Source organism: Anas platyrhynchos, chromosome 3 (assembly GCF_047663525.1).
Source record: "Anas platyrhynchos isolate ZD024472 breed Pekin duck chromosome 3, IASCAAS_PekinDuck_T2T, whole genome shotgun sequence".
NCBI classification, from domain to species: Eukaryota; Metazoa; Chordata; class Aves; order Anseriformes; family Anatidae; genus Anas; species Anas platyrhynchos.
Window position 1 is genome coordinate 37982801 of NC_092589.1, and position 20142 is coordinate 38002942.

The 20142-nt window shown below is 41.4% G+C and overlaps 1 long non-coding RNA gene across 2 annotated transcripts in view; it reads right to left on the reverse strand.

The window, feature by feature from the left end:
• Window positions 1–1015: 1015 nt before the first annotated feature.
• LOC140002000 (uncharacterized) overlaps window positions 1016–20142 on the reverse strand; it is a 43163-nt gene continuing 24036 nt past the window's right edge. The window contains exons 2-4 of one of the 2 annotated variants that reach the window (XR_011807841.1): window positions 13578–13714; window positions 8911–9027; window positions 1016–1503 (exon numbers count right to left, since the gene is read on the reverse strand). This is a non-coding gene — a long non-coding RNA (uncharacterized lncRNA). Of the gene's footprint in view, window positions 1504–8910; window positions 9028–10073; window positions 10165–13577; window positions 13715–20142 lie in introns of those variants that run through there. The other variant, XR_011807842.1, reaches the window with a different exon arrangement.

Below are 20142 nucleotides of genomic sequence, written 5' to 3' on the forward strand. Positions count from 1 at the left end.
GAGGGGAGCTGTGGGAGCAGTGACTGGAGGCATTCCCACCCCGTGGCCCTTTTATACACATGTGTAGCTGAAAGGACTGATGGACTTCTCAAGTGCAGTGCAGTACGTTTGCTGAATGTTTTGCCTGAGGGGTCTTGCCAAGCTTCACTCTATCTGGCTGACTAAATCCAGATTAAAGATGCATGGCTCTGCCAACTGCTGCTTTTCAATTTAGATGCTCACACTGTATTCTTATTTATTTATTTTTAGAATATTGATTTTTTCAGGAGGCAAAGCAAGGGATGTAGGAAAAAGTGATAAGTCCAACAGTCAGCGGTGTTAGACTTTTAAGGGGCTAAGGAGATTTGTTTCTTAAATACAACTGCCAAACACTCCAGTTTATCTAAGCTACAGCATCCTGAGCCTGCTTTCACTCAAGGTCAGTAATAAAGTGTCTTTGACTTTGTTGGGAACAAGTCTGGGGCATGAAGGAGCTGCCAATGAGGGACACCCTGGCAGGAGTGAGAGTGAATTATCCAAGTGCTTGGCTGTTACTTTTCTGGGGTTCTGTCTGGCAAATGTTGTGTCAGTATGGTATCCCCATTAGCTCCTCTGAAATGAAAAATCAGTGTGGATTTGTTGCAGATGTGTGCCTGGTGGTGGGAGGTAACCCTGCGTGTACCCAGGGCTGCCCTCCACAGCAATGCAGGCAGCAGACCCAGCGTTATCAGCACAACTCCAGCCACACAGCATGAGCTGGGGACACCTGGGTCAGTTTGGAGGGGTCCCAAGGTGGCAGGACAAGGAGTGATATGATTAAAGTAGTCCAGTTCTTTTGACATGTACAAGATAACAAGATAAAGAGCACCATTTTACCAATCCCAACAAGCAGCACTATTTTACTTACACCTTTTCTAGCACTAATTGTACAATTACTTCCTTAATCCATCAAGAGCAAAAGAAAAAGTACTTACATTTAGCAGACAGTTTGAATCAAGGTTGTGGGTCTTTTTTCCTTTAAACCTTTAAAACTATATTTGCTTGAAGTGCTTCAAATGTTTTATTGCTCGTACTACAGTACATAACAAAGTAATTGTGTAATTAAGAGATAATGTCAATGCAATAGAACATTGTTGACAAGATAATAGCCTCCTGCTGCTATAGAAAAGCCATGGCAATGCTAAAGAGTATGCAGGAAAAATATACATAGAGAAAATTAGATGGGATTGTTTGTTTTTAAACCAAACTGGCAAGCTCTGATTGGCCCAGCTGTAGTTTAGTATAGGTTGGACTCCCTCTACAGCAAAGTGCTAGTTTGTTCAAAAGAGGGCTCAGATCTTGTTCAGCAAGAGGGTGAATACATCAGAGAAGTGAAAGGAATCCACCCTGGGGTCTGATCTCCCAGGAAGCATTAGCAGAGAGACAACTCCTGAAGCTCCTGGAAGGTATCTCCCTTTGCTATCCTGTTGAGGCTCTGTGATACTGGAGACCACTGGATTATTTGGCCCCACATCTTTCATGCACCTGCAAAGAAACAAGGACAGAAAACACCTAAACTTCAGTTGAATTGCATCCGAGTCTCATTTAGCCTTGGAAATGAACACTGAACCTTGGGCTTAGAAGTTCACTGCCTCCTGTTTGCTAGTTCAACATGTGAATACATGATCCTATAGATACCCAGGGGTGAAGGGGAGAGGGGTTTGGATACAGAGGGTACACAAAGTGACTTGGGAACGAATATTATATCCAGGAGTACTAAACAGGGCCACTTAATGCACAGTACTCTTGGCAAGGTTGCACCAGCACATCACTACCAGCCACATGACTTCCAGCATTCATCTTTTATGTAACAGGACCATTTTCTTCCCTTTTATATATATATATATATATATATATACTTTGGGTACCCAGACACAAATAGAGTAGCTCTTTGAGTTGTGTCTGGGTACAAGAAGGTTAAAAAAAAAATAAATCACACTCGATGAATTAAAAGATGGTAAAGTTACAAGCTCGGAGATAACAATAAAAAGAGGTCTGTGCAACCTTGCTTCAGGTCTCTGTGGGCAAAACATGTGGCATGGTCTTTAATTTCATGCCCACAAATGCCACCTCCAATCACCCTCACCACTTGGAGTGCACAGAGGATCTGCTCCCCGTAGAAGTGGCTGCTCAGTAGTTCATTTCATCTTCATTTTTCTATGTACAGCCCCAGGCCTTATTTATGTACACTCTGAAGACCTAGTCTGAATACAACATTAATCATGAGTTCTTTACAGCATTCATCGCTGTAGCATCTGAGTGGTTTGTAAAAACTGGTTAATTGATATATGCAGCAAATCTTGAGAAAATAAGTGGTATTGTTACTTCCAATTGGATTTGGCTAACTGATGGACTGAGAAATTACCTCTGAAATGTCCACCAGTTCTGTGTGTTTCATATGTAATGCCTGATTTGGTAGGGGACACCAGGTTTTGTAGTACTTTAATTGCTTTGGAGTCCAGTTGCTGATTTCTTTCTTGTATTTTGAAAAGCAGACTCCACAGCTCTCATAGTGTACATGCAGGATATGGAAAACACAACTGTCTGCCTGGGATCACACAAGAGCCTTGTGTCTGCGGCACAGACAGCATCCAGTCCATTCTTCCAGGCATTGCACTGACTACCCAGGTTGATCCTGCCCACCATCTCCTGCAGTTCCCTATGACACTTGCTGTGAACTTTCCTCCCAGCTTCTGCAGCAGAGAAACATGGAGCTCATGTAAGCTGTGTTTTGCTTTAGCTGAAGAGGCACTCAAACCCCTGCCCCCCTGATTATCCACATCAGGCACATTTTGGGGAAATATAGCAATTTTCTTCTTTGTTTTACGTATCAGGGCATGAGAAGGGATGGATATACAACCAAGTCTTTCCCTAATCTGCATTCTAGGCACAAAGTTTATACCCAGACTCTCAGATTCACAGGCCATCTGAGAAAATATACCCAAGGGAACCCCACAAGGCAGGCCTAATCACACTCACTGATGAAGTAGAAATCCAACTGAAAATCACAGCAGACCAGCCTACAATCCATCCTAATGCACAGATGGACCAAATTAAGATTGTAAATCACAGCAACCCTGAATCATTAGGGTATTTTGTCCATAATATTCTTAAGTTTTCATAGGAACTAGGGACATAACTCAGACTCAGGCAGAGTAAATCATGGCAGCTAGAGCCAGCAGACCTCAACCAGGCTTGGGAAAGTGCAGCTGCCTAGGCCAGTGATGATCGGCTGCCAGAGAAGACATGCAGGAGCTTACTGAAAGGACAGGTGATGCCAGCTGTCATCAGTGTCCTACAGGGACATCTGTGTGTCTTGAATGTGAGTTATTCCTGCATGCAGACCAGGCCCAGCAAGCAAATGTGGTTCTTTCCAGAGCAGGGAGCAGCAGACAGTGAAGAGAGGCACAGTAGCTGTGTCCATTCTCCCTGCACAAGTCCCATGCTGGCCACCAGACCTCGTCCAGGATGAGGAGCACGTGGCTTGGCAGATCACAAGTAATAGCAGCTGTCAGACATGCACTGGCCTCTCCTTATATCACCTTCCACTGCAGACCAGTGTCTCTGTAGTCCTTGATGGGAGACACCTCTGTTTATTACTCTCTGCCTGATTTTAACTTCCTTCACTTTATAGCACCACCAGTGCCTATATCATAAGCTGTGTGCATCTAGACAACCTGTCCTCGATGACTGCATTGAATTCTTATTAGAACAACGCAAGAGGTTCATTAGTCTGACTTCCTCCTTGGCACACACTGACTCCTGCAGTTTGGCTCCTAATTAAAGAGAGCAAATGCCTCTCACTCCAGCAAATGACTGAACCTCTTCCATTCCCAACAGTTCACAAAAAGGAGGTGCTGATATTTGTGACCAAGGAAAGATATATGCAGAGTGTTCATGGGACCACAAAAAAAAAAGTATGAAAAAAAAAATAGCATAAAGAAAAAAAAAATAGTGTTTTTAACTTTTTTCCTTTTTCACTTTTCTTCACTTTTTAAATAATTGTCAAAGTTACATTGTTTTTTGATTGCTAAAGTGCAGCAGATCTTCCAGTAGATAAAGAGATTGTAAATAAAGCTGAGCTGGCTTTTCTGCCAAATCCCGCTACGTGAAACACCCACATGTTCAAACTGTAAAAGGATCATCATAAAGCCTGTCCAGATTTCAAAGGTGATTTCATTTCCTTTGTTTTCTTTTCCTTAAGAAACTTATTGCTCTAAATCAGCAGTTCTCGAGTTTCTTAGGTCAGGTCTTCCTACCTTAGCTCTATTATCAGTTTATCATTTTCCCACTTTAAAACATTTTACAATCTCTATAAATATAAACTGGGCAGATATCTAACACCCAGGCTGTGCCATTCAAGTGCCTTTATGACAATAGGCAAAGCCCAAGCACAAAGAGACCAGCAATGCAGTCACAAAGAGCTTCAAGCACAAGGCAGAGCACAAGATGGGAATCCCACAGTATCTGGGGATGGGGGTAGGTTGCACTCACACCAGCTACATCCCTACTTGATGATGGGTATCCCCCATCGCTGTCTCGAGCTGAAGGTCCCATGAACATCCCCTTGAGTGTTGTAATTTTTTCCAGGGGCCTGCTCAGCACGCAATGGGATGCCCAAAGTCTGGCACCACACCTCTGCCACCATCCCTTGCTCACAGTTGAGGAGGTATGGGAGGACAAGAAACTTAACATCAAAGGTGCAGCAGCCAGTGTTCTTACAGGGCAGCCAAGGTACAGTTCCACTTAACCAAAGAGGAAAATCTATTCTAAACGAAGATTGCACTCAGGACTACCTCTGTTAATAAATGTCATCATTCTGTTGTTATGGATGGTACTTCCTGCTTCATTATTTCATATTTAGATTGGATTTGTAAAAGGTCTATTAAAGCAGTAATGAATTAAGTGCCAGTTCAGCTTAACTCCAAAGAGTGGGCTGTAGCAGGATTTAATCATATATTTAAGGGCTCTATTAAGTAGGGATGTCCATAACTGCACACCTAAGTTAGTGTTGAATCAGGAACATAATCACATTTTTTAAGGATATAATAATTATTGCCTTAGAAGTGGAAAAGACCTTCAGATTATAAATTAACTAACCTTGGAACTGACAGATTCATTGCCCAGCCTTTGTATCTGTTTACGGGTTTGCAATTTTGCTTGTGTCTGTCAGAATACAGACTTTAAAAGATGTGCACTTCAGGGACAGAAAGCTCCTCCTGGAGAAACCTTCTTAACAAGGACATTTGTGGGGGTTGCAGCAACATGCAATAAAAGGTGAGGACATGAAGCACTGACAGTAACTCTCTCAGGAGGCGAGCCAGTGAGAGGAACTTCTGATTTGTGTGGCAGCAGCTCAGTGACACACAGCTATGCTGACAACATCTTTGCAAAGGCGGTTAGGGGATGTTAGATCAGCACATTGCCTTGGGCTTCTCAGATGCTTTGGAGATGTTCTTCCCCAGTTGTTCACAATTCTTTTTCCCACTGAAAACTTTGGGGGAAGTTCACTGGCAGTTGGTTCAGACACCATTTCAAAGATAATAATGATGTTTTTGTTTATTAACCCACTGGACACAGCCAACTAGACTACTTTGCGTCCTACAATCAGAAACCTGCTTAGGAAGAACTAGCAAATACAACCCAAGCTTCCAAGTTAGACTATGTCATACATTTCTGCAGTTACCAGTTATGCAGTGTAATTTAAAACAAGACAGCAGGGGGAATATCCAGTGGGTGAGCAATACTTTCCTCCCACATCAGCTGCCATTTTGTGATGTGTGAGACTTTTTCTGTGGCCGAGATGCATCTCAAGGCAGGGGTTTTCAGTTTGATACACTATTAGTCAAGCCGTGTGTCATGGCCAGCGTAATCATGTTTGTTTGATAAATGTGAAGACTACGTGCAGTGGTCTCCATCAGCTCCAAATGAGTCAAGAACTTTGGTGGGTTTAGTAATTAACCTTGGGAATCGTTCCAGTCACTCACACATACACACTTGGACATGAGTAGACACATAGCCAACAGTGGCTAAATATGTAAGCAGGGATTTTTTGAAGAGTGCAATTTACTCAGTTATAACCTTATACTCAAGGGGAATGTCTTAGACTTATTTAGCTGTGTGTGTTATTAACCTCTCCAGACCTCTCTGTAGTCACTCAGGAAGACAGTGCCTCTGCAGACCTTGACTATCATCTTTCAGCTCTATCTCTGTTTCCATCATGAAACTTTCCAGGACAGATTAAGGCAGCAATGTGTGCAAACGCCCACTCCACAAGCTGTGTGAGTGTCTTGCACAAGCAGGCACAGAATCTGCCAAGACACTTCCATCAAACATCTTAGCACTTCCATCAGATCTCTCATACAAACTGGATGCCTGGAGCTGTCCATTTCTTCCAGTCAAATTTATCATACTTCTCCATGACTGAACAAGGGGTTAATACTGTTACCCTTTGCAACCAGCTCAATTGGTACACTAGCTTGCATAGCACAAGGTTGTGCTTATATCATTAACAGTGCAAGAATTAAGAAAAAAAAAAAATAGCAACCATCTGTTACTACCCCATAGCTCCAATCTTCTTAATCTTAAAATTGGATCTTCCCACGAGGCGATCAATACTCTATAGGCAAATGCTGTCTTATGTAATAAGCCACCATGGCTTTTAAGGATTATTTCACTCAGCTCAAGCAGAGGCCCAAATTATCACTACTACTTTCTGGTTGCCTGACTATTTCTTTCAATGAAAACTGGAGAAATGGAGAAGATGTCATTAACCAACACAGGATAACATGAACTAAATAGAAGTTTATTTTGCACATCTAAATGCCTCTTGAGATTTGCACTTGTGCCACAACACTACTTGTATTTTGATCAATATCACCTCTTGACACTGAAGTCACTGCAAATGTGTCATTTATGTTGCTCAGAGCAAAAGGAGGCTCTGTCTTTTCATTTATACATAAACCACTGAGACAGTTCGATCTTCTTGCTCACTTTTCTTGCAACATAATACACACTGATATGTATATTTCACTTTCAATGTTCTCTGAATTGCATCTTTCGCTGTTTCATTACGGAGGCCTTGATTTGATAAACATGTCGATTGCTATGGCAACCCCACCAACCTGGCTCTGCCTGAGGCCACAGCAAAAACACTTCCCCTCTTCTTTCAGATCTGACATGTGGAAGCCCAGGCTAATGTTCCCATTCAATTTCAGGAGATTATTTCCTCATTCTAGGTGGCTTCTTTAGGCTGTCAAGCATCTGTTACCTAAAAGCATGATGCTTTCCAACTAGAAACAAGGCAGGGGGCCAGGGAGGAGCTGGGATCATCTGCAGTCACGACAGAGACTGAAGAGGAATGAAATATTTTGACAGCACACACTGGAAACAGAGAAGAAAATGTCACGAGGCGAATCACCAGAGAAAGAACAGGGATTGGTTTTGCCACTTTTCATAAAACCAGTGTTTTACTTCATGCTCCAGCTCCTGGAGTCCAGAGATGGATCTTTTTTGTTGTTCTTCTTCTAGTCTGCCTAGCTCTCATAGTTGCTGAGATGTGAAAATATGGCCCTCGGTATACACATACTGCTCAATAAGCAGTCCACAAACTATTAAATATCCCCAAAATATATAAGATTTTTTTTAGCAGTAAATAAAAATAATGATTTTAGGGTTTGGATTTTTTTCTTAAAATTTGGAGCCACCCTGGAGAGCTAGAGCTGACAGCCCTCACACAGTATTCTGTAGCTGAAGAGCCAAGAGGAGTTCTGTAGACCTAACTGACAAAGAGACTACCCAGGGCCAGCTTCATTTTTGAAAATTAGCACAGTGTTGGATCTCCATAGTTCCCTTTAAATAATGTTTTCTTGTCAGGCTGCTACAGGATCCTGACTACATGCATTTTACTTATCTGCAGACACACCAGAGATAATTCAGGACACATGCAGGTACCAAACCTACGTCAACCCTACATGTTTTTCTACTGCTTCATTTGGAGATTTTAAAATTCACAAGGTCCCAAAGGGAATGTTGTGATTGCCCAGCATGGTTTCCTGCAAGACAACACACAAGCACAGCCTGGATGTGATGATGGGATTGCTGGGTACCAGTAATTTCTGTTTGGTATAGATCTTTTTAAAGAAATTTATTCTCTGTTTATTCTCTCTTATTTTTCTACTGCTTCTGTGCTTCTGGAATCCAACAGGGACTGGAAATACTAAAATGCCACAAGAAAAGCTGTTCTTCTTGTATTTTCTGGCTAGATTTGAAAAAGGAAGCTCTGGATATCTCATGAGAAAGTCTGTTTTGGTTCCACTGCTGTTGGCTTGGTGTTATAGACATGGGAGCAGAGCCAAGTAAACAATTCACAACAAATAAATCATACAATGAATGTTGCCATTTCTGGGCTTATGAATTGTCCAGGGGCAGATTGGAAAACTCTCAGATGTACCTGCTATTCACAGTCATCCACGAACTTTTTTGGTGAATAATTAGCAGTTGGCAGCTCTTTCCAGTTGTAAGCAGTGCACCGTTAAATTCACAATTTGCAACTCATGCCCTAACTTCCATAATCACATACAAAAGTAGGGCAAGGGTGGGCAGGAGGAGATGCTAAGGAAGGCAGACCATGTTTTGAAGCTAAATTCATAAAGTTTATACAGCATTTTGGAGGTATGCAATAAAAACTGTTCAGAAGCATTAGGAAATACCACTGTGAGCAATAATCATTTTTGTAAACAAAGTAAAACTCATTTTGCCTGCATGGATGCACTGATTTCTCTGAAGGTACTATCTTAGTGTCTAATGCCAGGGTCTCCAACACTAATCCATGAGCCATGACCCTCTGATATAAAGGGTTTATTCCACTGCCATTAAGATAACAATACTCACAGTTTTGTTTTCCTGGCATCGGGTCATTCAACAGACAAAGACACATATGGCCACGGTAAGCTCATGGCATGACTCCAGTGGTCTCTAAGGCATGTCTCCAGTGGTCTCTAAGATCACCTGCAAACCGGCAAGTAGGGAGATGAGCTTACTAATTACTCCATCCAGTCCTATGCATAAGCCTGCCTCCCCTCTGTCCTAGAAGCCACAGCTAAACCATACTTCACCCCTTATATCACACATTTTTATTATGTCCAAAACCACTTGAAAAGCAGTACAGGGAAGGCACATCAGCCAACCCCCATCACTTCTTCCCTCACACCACTAATGAGAATTAGTAAATTGACCCAATCATCCTGCAGCCTGGTTTTGATTTTCTGATTAATGGAGTGATTAGCTGATGCTTAAACAGCAATAAACTGCCTTATCACCCTTTCCTCCCAGTTCCTACAGTTCCACTCTATTGTATGATTTTCATTTGGTTTCCTCCTTCCATCCTTCCCCCATTTAACATCGAGCTGCATCACTGATCCAAGAATGAACCCAAATAAGTATTTTTCTTCCTAATCTTCAGTGAATTCTTGACTAGCCAATCAGGCCAGCAGGTATGTGTAAATAAGTTTAAAGATGGCACAGAATCTTTGAATACATAGATTTCATGGGGTTAATCCCTCATTTCATGAACAAAATTTTAAGGGTTTTGCATGCTCATAAGAAAACATTTTTTTTACATCCCCGTACCACTCATTTCTAGGCAGTCCTAACACAGTTCAAAAGCTTTTCACAAAATAGAGGCAGCACAAGCAGCACCGGTGAAATTATCTCCTCCTTATCCTCTGTGCAACATATTGCTTTTGTAATAGCAATCAGAGGCAATAAGAGGATCATCTCTCTTCAACGATCCAGGCTCTGTATGATTGCAGGAAGCAGTTTCTGTCCAGAAATGTGACAGAGAAATCCAAAGCTAGAAAGAGACAGAGCAACTAAGGGAAATAGGAAATGCCTGTGCCAAGAAGGTGATAAAAGCTCTTGGAATCTCAACGCACTCAACTTGCCTTGCCACAACACATGCAGCATGGCAGAAGCAGTTCTTAGTGACAAGCCAATTGATTCTCAGTCTTCCCAGAAAGCCTACCACTAGGACTCACACTTAGGGAAGTATTTACATGAACCAATTCAGCTGATTAATCCATTTAGGCCCCCTAAAGAGACCACAGAGAGACAGAGGCTTCTCCATTGGGCAGTGCAGAGCCTTCTAACACAAGAGGTCCCTAGGGAGATTAGCAGACAAATTAATCCCTTATAGGAGGTGTGGCCCTAATGATGTGAGCATCCTCCCTCTTGCCCCCAGTGTATACTTCTGTGGTGCAGTTTGCTGCCTGGATTTCTCTCTTATCCTTCCTATCCCTTACAGTTCTGAGAAGCAAAGAAGTTGTCAGATTGGGCTGAATCTGAATGGATGACCTTCAAGGTGAAAGCCTTTGTTCACTTCTATTAATCAGGCCCTCGAACCATCCACTATTATGGACAAAGATCCTTTTCCATGGTCACGGCTTACAAACCCTCATTTACAAAATGACTCTCACAAAAAGCCTGCCGGAAGGTTCAATAAAGAAATCTGTCATAGCCTGGCTTCTGGGCCACGGCACATGGAATACAAAATCAGATTCATTAGTTCCCCAGCTTTTTCCAGGTTCCCCACTATTCTCTTTAACAGGAAAAATTATGACACTATTATGTAAAAAATGTTTTAAAAATCAATGTTGATTAATAAAAGTAATTTCAAGAAGCTGTACCAAAGAGTATTCAATTTTAAATTCATTTCCCCTGCTTAATTGTCTGAGAATATCTGAGTGATGGTATAGGAATATGAATGTGTTGCTTATTCAGTCTTGGATGAGCCTGTCTTCTCTGATAGCAAAAGCCCCTCACTGGTCACCAACCCACCTCCAGTTTACAGCTGGTTCAGGGCATCTGACACGGACAATAAGAATTTGTTGATCCTATTTTAGTTGCAGACATCTTTAAAACTCACTTTTTAGGTGAAGCTCTAGATATAGGTATAGTTTTAAAACATCCCATGAGAAACAAATGAATAAGCACACCTGATAACTTTGGAAATTATAGTTACCCTTAAAGGGTAACTCTTATCTTTAAAACCCTTAAAATCAAAAGCAACAAAAAACAGGCATGGGCCATTTATTACCAAAAGACCAATCTATCAGTGAGTTTCCTATAAAAAAAAATAAAAATCTCCAGCCCTTCCCTAGTACTATGGCAGGTTCTTGTACATGGTCCTTCTGAATGACACGGATAGCCCTCGAGCACTGCCAAGGACCACTGTACCAGCTACAGCAATTATTTCCATAGAAAAGAAATGCTGTGGAAATACTCAGTACCTTTATTAGATTTTCAGGATATTAAAAAAAAAAAAAAAAAACATGAGAGAGAAAGGTATCAACATGAGATCTATGCACAACACTCATGTACAAAGCACCATCAAGATCCTCAGTGTTGAAACCATCCAGAAAGAGTCTCCAAATGTGGACACTGGAGCCAAACATCAAAGTTTTGGAGTTTCTGTCCAAAGATTCAGCTGCTTTTTACTCTATTGTGTTATAGATTTAGTAACATTTGGACTCAGAAGTGCATTCAAAGTCTAGGTCATTCTGGCACAGTTTTATCTCCAGAAATAACTTCTAAAACCTCTCTCTTTTTTTTTTTTTTTCTTTTTTCTTTTTTCAAGAAAAGCTTTAAAATGCTCTACAGTCATTGATACACAGGGACAATTTCACCAGCTGAACCATACCCCTTCAGGAAGGAATGTGTTAGCTGTTTAACAGTACATCAGAACAGTACAAGAATATAAGATAGGAAGGGAAAAATCAGGGAGGAAGCAGAGAGAAAAAAAAAAAAAAAAAAAAAAAAAGCTTTCTGGGGAATAAGGATATGTAGCAAAAGACCTGAACTTCAGTCTAGAGTTATCCTAGAGTTTTTCATTTTCCTCTTTAGTGCCAAAGTTTTCCTCTGTACAATAAATACAACAGTATTATTTGTTCATATTTGCACAATAATGTGAGATCTACAGAAGAAACATGGCTCTAAGTGTGAAGTCTTATTATGATCAAAATCAGCTAAGATAATGATGGTGAAAAGGTTTGCATCTTTTTGTTAAATGTGTTTTAATATATACATGATCCATTGCAGGTGGTACCATCTCCTTAGGGCAAAGTTATAGACTAATATCTGTTATATTTTTCTAAACAGAAATTTGGTCAAGAAAATAAGTCTACCAAGATAAATACAGTTTCAGCAGAGAGTTCATGATCATATGTCTTCAGGAATGGGTCTTATTTCTGAGGTCTGTTCAGTGATGGCCAAAACTATACACCACATGGAAAAGAAAAACAACAAAATCTGCAGTCCTTAAGTTCTCTCTGCAGTTAAAGGTTTCCTGTGTCATTTGGGATCATGCCTGGCCCCTTAGTCTAGCTACAGTGTGAAGCACTGTGTCTACAGAAATATGATCACTTTTCCTGTGCAACAGCATGTCCCTTAGCGTGGCACTTTGTCCATAAGTAATGGGTGAAATGTTGCTTTCAGCACAGGCAGGCAGCTTTTCCTTGGATTGGAAAATGATGCTCCAGATTCTGTTACCAACAGCTTTCAGCCATCTGTATGGGGAGTGAGGGGAGGAGACAAAACACTCTGGAAATAAAAAGCTCTGCTGTACTCTAGTTATCACTCTTAGCTCTTCTCTTCAGATGAGAAATGACTTGAGTGGTTCCCCTTGCCATTTTAACAGGGAATGCAGAAGACAGACAACACCAAAAGGAGTCAGTACAATGCAGCATGGGACCGGATGAGAAGGAAAAGCAGGGCTCAAAGGTTACTTGTGATTGTCAGTGGCATGATGGGGGGGTCACATTTGTGATGAACAAGGTGCCACACTAGCCACACTGTTATGATTGCCCATGCATGTGTGCACTCAACTTTAAATGAGAGGCAGCTCATTCCCTGTGGTAAGAGGGGCACACCCTTCTGCACACACAAAGGGAAGATATCCTATGCATAGGCAGCTGCTGTGAAGTTACTGACGTATGGCAAGACGTAAGGTGTTTGTGTGCCCCTAACCTTAATCTCCGGTGTTCAAAAGCAAAAGCAATGATTTGCTTTGCAATCTGTATCCTTCGGAAGGCTATACAATAGCCCCTTGAAAATTTCCATATGGGAAACTGAACACATAAACCCTTTGGTTTTATGCAGCATCCTTGACCCTCAGAATAACGAGACGCTAAACAGAGAAACAAAAGCTGAGCAGGAGGAAACGTGGGTTCAAAGGAGAGATGAAAGTGCCTGAGAGGGAAGAGGCTACCCAGTGATGAATACCATGTACTGAAAATTTTTCTCAGCTGTAGATAAATTCAAGGACAGAACAGGTGAAGGCATGGCCAGGATCAAAGGATAAGGGGAAAGCAGGAACACAAATAGGTGGCAGTGTTTAGAGAGAAAACTGAATTCAGGCAATGCAGCTGGGCCTCTTCAGCAGCAATTATCTAATCAGAACTTATTCTGGAAAAAAAAAAAAAAAAAAAAAAAAAAAAGATATGTTTTTTTGTTTGTTTCGTTTTCTTACTTTTTTTTTTCCAGCTCCCACTAGTCAGTCTTACCCCCATTCCTGTGCAAGAAAGCAGAGCTCTCCAATCTCCGCCACCCAGCTGCACGTGGGAGGCTGCCGCAGAGCAGTCGTGGCTCGAGAGCACTCCCAGACGACATTATCTGCACCACACCTCCACTTCTGTGCTTGCTGAAAGGAAGAGACAGACAACTATGGAGCTAAACATTTGTGGAAAAATGATCGCTACTGCATCGACAAATTTCAGAAGGGACCGTTTTCATGGGTTCTTGTATTCTTTATTTACAGATGAGAAACAGTGAGACAAAGACTGGCAGTTCTCTGGGACTTCTGCAAATGTGCATAAATCACAAAACACTGAATTTATTTCTGGATTGTTTTAGTCTGTTTCTTTTCCAAGAGTCCAGTGGTACTGAGGTTCCTAGGTTTAATTGCATGCCCTGAACCTCTGGTCATTATTTGCAGTGAAGAAATGTGTTAATAATAATAGCAGCAGGAAAAGCAGTATACCTGAAGTGACATGGCTTGCACCAGAGCAGTAGCTCAGGTTTTGCCTAGGTTCAGAAGACTTTCACAGGTGCAAATTGCAGTGATGTGGCTGCACCAGACAAAAACCTCAACAAAGATACCCTGCAGAGGTGCAGAAAGACGATTGCATTCAGTGTGTCTCACACGATAATTTAATAGTCCAAGTTGCCAGAGTTTTTGCCCCCATCATATGCCAGTTTTGTTCATTCATGCAATCTGTTCCCCATATTTATATACATGGATATAAGAGATCTTAGCAGAGGGGTATACCTCTTACAACACCCTGTAAAGCTTAATCAAATCAAGCTAGGCCTTGGGACAGTGACAGATGTCCTAGTGGTTCAGATTGCAGCAAGAAAGAGCCTAAAACCATGAGACAACATAGCTTTCAGTCATTCATAATATTCAGAAGTTTTCCAATTAAGATTTCCAGGCCCATTTTCTGCCTATGGGTGGCACTTCTATTTTATTCTTCATTAGAACTCCCTGAATAAATTATTCAGCAGTTTTTGAGGCTGAAGAAAAAATGGACAGTCCCTAATACATAGAAAAAGCTTGAACTACAACATTAAAGAGAATTATACTGAAAATTAACTACTAACATGAATCACTCCTTTTGGGTGCAGAACAATTTTGAATCCAAAAGAAGTAAGAGCTTGAACTTTGAGATATTTTGCAAACACTAGAACCAGAAAGAAAACACCTTGATCACCCAGTCCAGCCTTCCACATTACAGGGCTTTCCTGATTCATTTGTTTGGTCTGGTCTTTAAAAAAACACCCAATCTGTATTGCAGTAGTGACGGAAGCACAAGCCTTTCCCATAGCATGTGGTATTTGTGCTTTACAGCTCTTGCTGGGAGAAATGTTTGCTCCATTTTCATATCAAACCTTTGGAGGTCCCAACCTCAGTGCCATGGGGTGCCTCCTGCTGAAGGCTCTGAAGAAAACTTGCTGAGGAATGTACCCTGGATCACACACCAGTGGACAAGGGCAGGCAACAAGCAATAAAAGCTATGAATGTGTGGTTTTCACTAAAGATAAATTTACTTCCAGGAGCACTCAAATCCCATTCTTACTGTAGCAGTATCAGTGTTTTGCAGTCCTGGAGAAATGCTTGCAGAAACATTACTGAAGATCAGTATATTAAGTCTCCCCCCATTTTGTGCTGAAGATGAAGTAGTAAGTAATATTTTTCATTTACTTTCCAACAGACATCAAACAGTGCAGCCTTAAACTGCTGCTATGTGCCACCATAGAGGTGGCTCTGTGCTCCCTTGCTCCCTGAATGCAGTCTGCAAACCTCTCTGGAATGCTCTGGGATAAAAGGAGCCTTCCAACAAAGTTTATTGTTTTTAATTATTGATTGTTTAAAAGATTAATAAAATATGACTCCCAGATCTAGTCATGTTAGGCAACCCAAGCAAACAAAGCTGTGAATCTGAGACTGCCATGTTCAGAGCTGTGACAGGTTCTGATAAAACTGCATTGAATATCTGAGGTAATAATTCCTCCTGGAGACTTGAGGCTAAGAAGAGTCTTGTGCCTGGATTTCCCCTGCTTTTATTTAGGAAAGAGGAAACATGAAAGAGTCCATTGTATGTCTTTTGGGGTACATTAGGACTTCTTTAGATTTCCCTTGGGGCATCAAGTTCTTGTACTAGGTCTGAGATACTAGGCTAGATGTATCTCTGAAGGTAAATCGTTTGTTCCTACATCCAGTACATTTAAACCTACCAAAAATCCTTCCATTTACACACTTAAAGGCATCAAATGGGATCAGAGAGAATTCCCCTCAGTGTGTTGTGCATCTGGTTGTAAAACTAGCTTGTGCATTACAGGCAAATCTGGCACCTTTGAAGCCCATAGGAATTTTGTCACTGATTACACAATTGGCATTTCAACCCTATGCTTTTTTCCCACAAGTATCTGATGCACCTCCTAGGGAAAAGAAAGTGAGTTTTATGTCTGCGTTCGCTTTCTGGCAAAATGCACCTCCTCCCTGGTAAAAAACAGGAGCTATTACAGATCAGCAGTGGTGAGTAGCAGTAGCCTGCTGATGAAAATAACTGCTTCCATCTCACCCTGTGGGGTCAGTAGGAGGTATGTATCTATTGGGATAGGCACAAGTGTCTCAGTATTAAAAGAAATGCATTCAGTTGATATTTTCCTGCTTAAGTATGGTTAATATTGGTGCCAGCTTCCACCTCCACAACCCTGCAAACTACGGAAAAGCAAGAGTAGACCAGAGCAACCTTTGCCATGTTAACCAGCATTCTGCAGCTTGATTCTTAAAGGATGATCTCTAGCAATGAGACGGGAGGTCAGGCACCATGGATCTCTCCATCCTCAGTACCTCCAAGGAGCCTGCTCATCAAGGCTCCTCATCAAGGTCAGGTAGTCCTGTTTCTCCTGATAGATTCTGCAGAGAACATTTGAATCCAGGACAAAAGCAGAAATCAGAGTTTATCTGGTCAGTATCAGCAAGTACATTCAATCAACCGCTAAGAAAAAGCTCTTTCAGTCACCCACCAACTAGGTGGGTGACTGAAAACCAACAAACCTGTATGCTCAGGCTCACACATGGCTTCATTTTTCTGGCTTCAGTTTGGAAGAAAAGTCACACTGGTTGTACAAGACAGGACTCTTAAGCAGTTAGAAGGTGCCTGATTTATTAAGGCCTGATTTTAAAGTGTGTGCTCAAAGTGCACCACCATGTGACCAAAACACCGAGCAATTCTGCAAATCCTTCCTTCTGCAGTTGTACAGAGTCTTTACAGAAATGTTGCTTCAGGACACCAGAAGAGCTCCCAATCGATATGGCTGTGCCCTACAGCTCCCAGATGAGTAAACAACTAAAAACACTTACCAGTGTGGCTCATTTGTGGGACTGAGGGTCAGCCCATCATTTAGAAACAGTGAATCCAATAATGTCTTGGTTTGTCGTTCTGAGTAATTTAGTCCCAGTAAGCACACTGAAAAGTTGCATTTGCATTTGAAACACTTCCTGAGCAGGACTCCACAAAAATCATAGAGCATCATTTAACAGTCCATTTTCCTGGTCTGTTTTCTTCCTCCCCCCCCACCCTCCCCCCAGCTCAGTTTTACTTTTTGGTAAACACATAAATCAGCATCATCTATATTCATTAGGTTACCCGACTTGTTCTGTGCAAAATTACCCGTTTTGCATGATTTTTTCCCCTTCTGATTAATATAAATGCCTTAAGTTAATTATGTTTCTCTTCATAGAAAAATGTATTTGTCAAACTGTGAGAGCATCAATAAAAATAAACATGTAGATTTTACACGGGGACAGATGTGCAAACAAGATCCACATGGATGCGTCCCATCCCCAAATCTTATTTCAGGGGTGGTAACAATCCCTTATCTCTGCCAAGGAGGCCTTACGCTCACTTAGTTGAGAACACTGCTTTGACCAGAGATTTATGAGGTCAGCAGAAAATAATTAACCCTCTCAGTTCTACACCATTAGGCTGGAGCTAGCATTAGCCCTTTGCCTTCCCTGCCTTGCATTAGATCTACAGGAGCTTTAACCTGGAAATCTCCCTGAATCCTGGATAGGTCTGAGGCATCTACAAGGTCAACTTTATTTCTTTGTTCCTTGTGGTTCTAAATCTAGATGACTCCTGAAGCTGTCCCTGGAGGCTTTCTCAGCTACAACTACCTGTTCATTTTTTACTCTCAGGGATACCCCATAGCACAAAGGAGAAAGCATTACAGGAAAACAGTATTTGAGCTTCCTCTAAACTGTTCTGGCAGTTCTCATTCAACATTCCTTTTTCATCTTTCTGAAAAATAAAATAAAATAAAATAAAATAAAATAAAATAAAATAAAATAAAATAAAATAAATAAAATAAAATAAAATAAAATAAAATAAAATAAAATAAAATAAAATAAAATAAAATAATAAAATAAAATAAAATAAATGAGAGGAAAACTACTAATAGACTAAAATGGTAGAATTCCCATTTAAAATTGGGGAGCAGGGAACAAGTCAACCATGGCCAAGTGTCCCTGTGTCAACCCAAAGACAATTCTTCTCTCCTGAACACAGGTGTCAGAGGAGGGCTGGTAATATGGGCTGCAAATATGACCCATGCTTGCCTCCAGATTCCCATGAACTGCAACATAGGAAGAAAAAAAAGTGTATCTGTGTTGCTTAAGAGACATCTCTACATCCTCAGCCCCTGAAAAACAAAGGAAATTAAGCTAGGTTTGTTTGTTTGTTGTTTTGTTTTTGCAGGATAATATGAACAGCTGCATCAAAATCCTTTTCAATATCCCATTCCCCAAAGAAAGATCACCCCAGATTGTAGGTGCATCCCAGTAAGAGTTATGCCCCGTGCAGCAGCATCCAGTGTAAGCTGGAGACTGCAGAACCAAGCACAAAGACACTTTCTTTTCACAGCTTTCACAAATGTGAAAATCAGTACCCAGACCCCATCCATGCACCGAGCAGCATAAAGTTGTGTGACCAGCTCATGAATCTGTTTCTCTGCTTTGAGGGGCAGCACTTGCTTAAGAAGCACCAATGTATCTGCCCACCTGTGGCCCCATATGGGACAAGAAACTTGTGAGGAGCCTTTCAGCCCACAGGATATGCAGAAAAGTGTTTATTCATCTGAAGACTCCTGTAGCCTCCAAACCTTGTCGAGCCAGGCTGATTATTAAATCTGAGGGCTGGGACAGTTTCTATTTGTTCCAGCCTGGTTCTCCCACCCTTGCTTTATTCCATCTGGCCAAAGCAGCTTTACAGTGTAGGAAGCCAATGTGTCTGACATTGAATTTACTCAGCCTGAAGCCAAAATAATTATTGAAATCTATTAAGGGAAAAAAAAAAAAAAAAAAAAAAAAAAGAAAAGTAGGAAAGTATTGGCATCTGATTGACTTAATCTCTGTTCAAGCAAAAAGTCTGCAGACCTGTGTTTGGAAATCAGCTTTGTCTTCTGAGGGAACAAGACCTGGTGTGAGTTGTCAGTCAGGGTCTTAAACAGGAGACTTTTGGTCCAGAAGTGCTTGTTGTAATATTTTAGCATCCCTGAACAGCTAAACGTGGAAGACATAAAGCTCATATATCTGATAACAAATGCATTGTAACTGCTGCTGTCTCAGACATAGGTTTTCCTTTTTTACCATGAAGTGACACTTCTCCATCTCTGCTTGAATAGCTATTCATCACAGGTGTTCAGTGTTTACTGCACACAACTGCTTGCCTTTAGCTGCTCTAAAAATAACACAATAGCGCTGGTTTCTTTTATTATTATTTAAAAAAAAAAAAAAAATCCTATTTCCTTGTGCTCTCATAACTGAACCCAGGACACGATTAAACTGCACACACACCTACCACTGCCACCACAGGCAAAAGTGGGGGCCCAATATATCCCACAATGATTGTATTTCATCTGTACTGCTCCAGTGCCAGACATGCCAGTCTCATTGCACATGTGACATCTGTTCTGGATTTCTGGATGGATGCTATTACAGAATGATGGACATAGAAAAGACAGGAGACCACTGGCCGCACCAGTGGGCTGGGATATGATTTGTAGAAAACACAATCTGGTTTCCAAATCAACATTTACCCAAAATACAAGTTTAGAGCAAGAACTGTCTGACTGGTAACAGGAAAGTGTCTGGGCTGGAGCCAGGAAATGACACACTGAACTTTGAAACGCTACAGACTGGGATTTGAAAACAGATGTTCCAGCTTTTTACCCCTAGTCCTTGTACACTGTTTTCTCTGTACCTCCTGAAGTGTGTTTTGGAGAAAAGTGGATAGTATTACAGCATCTAACAGTGGTGGGACTCTAGGGCACAGCAATGCAGGATGTATTTTCAAAATTACACCTGGGACTGATGCACCAAATTCTCCTTGACTTTCACCTTCCCAGGAGTGACAGGTCCAACCACACAGAGAATATCAGCTTCACAGCTACTAACAGGATCCAGCATCCCCTGCTCCCTGTCCAGAAACCTCTCCACAGGACCATACTCTTCCTCTGTCTGGTTTCTAACACGATCCATACAATGTGTCTCTGCAGGTCTTAGCA